We start from the raw sequence: 2362 nt of genomic DNA, 5'->3' as shown, positions 1-2362 counted from the left end.
ACAGATACGTGAGCACACGATGTCTCCTCGGATGGACTAACAAGTCTTTGAGACATCCTAGTCCTTGTAACTCCTTGAATATAAATGGTAACCATAGCACTCATTGTACATCTCTCTCTCTCTCTCTCTCTCTGTGGAAGGGTGCCAAATATATGTGGATAAGAGAGTTGCAATCCGTTAAAGAAAATTCCTTTAAGAGACAAAAGAGGAAACCAAGTGAATTCAGACTTGGAAAAAGCAGTTATTGAATGAATTTTTTACTAGTGTTTTCACAATTGAAGACACTGCTTCAATCCCAGAACCAGCTATTAAATATGAATGGGCAGAATCGCTTGACAAAATAATATATACATAAGACGACATTAACAACAAAATAGACAATTAAACAACTTCATAACTCCCGCCGGATGGGATTCATCCAAAATGATGAAAAGAGTTAAAAGAGGAGATAGTTCCTCACCTATACAAACTCTACAGAAAAACTGCAGCACAATGAAAGGCACCTAAAGGATGGAAACTAGGTAACGTGCCCCCAGTCTACAAAAAAGGTCCAAGAGAAGAGCCTAGAAATTATAGACCAATCTGTCTAAGGCCAGGTATTCACGCACAGGTTTACCTGTCAGTCTCCCTGTTAATACCTCGAAACTGACGTTAAAACGTACGAGTGGACGACAGTTTGTGGGGGGAATCATTCCACTCACTATAACTGATGAGCTGATGGAATTACCTAAAGTTCTTTTGATCGACTGACAGGTGATAGCACGTGTGGACGGATAACCAACGATTTAATGAGAGTTCACCGCTGGATTTCGTCTGGGAAGGACCAGAATATGAATGAAATATTTATGGGCCTAATTAATTTCAGGTAGAATCTGCGGCACTATTTTGTGGACCGTTGCTTTTATCGTGGTTGTCAGTCCAAATCACATAATAAATAGAAACTATTCCCATGTGATGAATACAATTTGGTATAGGCCTAGGCCAGTGTCCTGCATCTTTATGAAAGATGTTACTAGTGAAAGTAGGCTTCACGGTCTATTTCACAAATAACTGAACCAACCCCCAGGTCTAATTTAACCTTATTCATTAATATTGTATGAGAATAGACATCTCTCTTTAATAGGCAATATTTAGACCATACTCTTTTACGCCTTTTTGCTTCCATCCTAGTTTGCAGTACATTGCCGTAGCAGTAACTAGTCTATGTAGCTCGAAATGCTTATCACCCAGCGGAGTTTCCATCATAGCCTTATATTTGTTGTCACGACGAAGGCTCTGCGAGAAATGATGCCAATGACCTGAGTTAACTGTCCGACTGACAGTTCTACTCTTTACGTGTGGACGCTCGTCCGCCGAACGGTCGTGGGTGGACTGACAGGTAAACCTGTGCCTGAATACCCGGCCTAACGTCAGTCCCTTGAAAGATTTTCGAGTCCGTAATTGCAGGTCACATTGATAGAAACAACCTGTTGTTAAATAGTCAACACGGCTTCAGACAAAACAGATCCTGCCTATCAAACCACTTGGAGTTTTTCATATAATGCTTGTGTATTTACGACAGTGGTAGAGCAATGGACATACTCTGATTTTTAAGAGGCCTTTCACAAAGTTCCCCACAAGAAACTAATGACAAAAGTTAGAGCTGTAGGAAGTGTAGGAGAAATGACATACTGGATAGAAGACTGGCTAACTAATAGAAAACAGAGAGTCGTAATAAACAGTGAAGAATCAGAATGGGAAGATGTGACAAGCGGAGTTCCTCAGAGTCCTGTCCTTGGCCCAATCTTGATTTTGAATTACATATATAACATTGATATAGGCTTAATTAGCAGGATGGCCAAATTTGCAGATGACACCAAATTAGATGTAAATGCAGCCGACACACATACAGTTGAAAGTTCAAGAAATTATCTAAGGAAAATAGGGAGTGTTCAAAAGACGGCAAATGCCTTTTAACTTGATAAGTGTAAAGGATTGCAAATAGGAACACATAACCCTCATGCCAACTACATGCTGCTTGGGAACGACATAAATTGAGTAGAACAAGAAGAGGACCTTGGAGTCATTATTCTCAAGGACTTAAAATCCACAATACAGAGAATAAAAATTGGAAAAAAAGGCACAGAAACTAGTGGGATTTACAGAGGCAATTCAAATACGGAAACGAGGAAACAGTGTGGCAGCTCTACACATCAATAGTTAGACCTCATCTTGAATATGCAGTACAGTTTAGGTCACCAATACTAAGAGAGGGCATAAATAGATTAGGAGTACAAGCAAGATCCACAAAGTTAATTCCATCCATCAGGCAAATAGGTTACCAAAGACGACTACGGAGCCTGAACATGTATGGCTTAGAAAC

This window comes from Macrobrachium nipponense, chromosome 3 (assembly GCF_015104395.2).
Source record: "Macrobrachium nipponense isolate FS-2020 chromosome 3, ASM1510439v2, whole genome shotgun sequence".
Taxonomy (NCBI): domain Eukaryota; kingdom Metazoa; phylum Arthropoda; class Malacostraca; order Decapoda; family Palaemonidae; genus Macrobrachium; species Macrobrachium nipponense.
The sequence above is the reverse complement of the archived record's forward strand: the minus strand, read 5'-3'. Positions refer to the sequence as shown.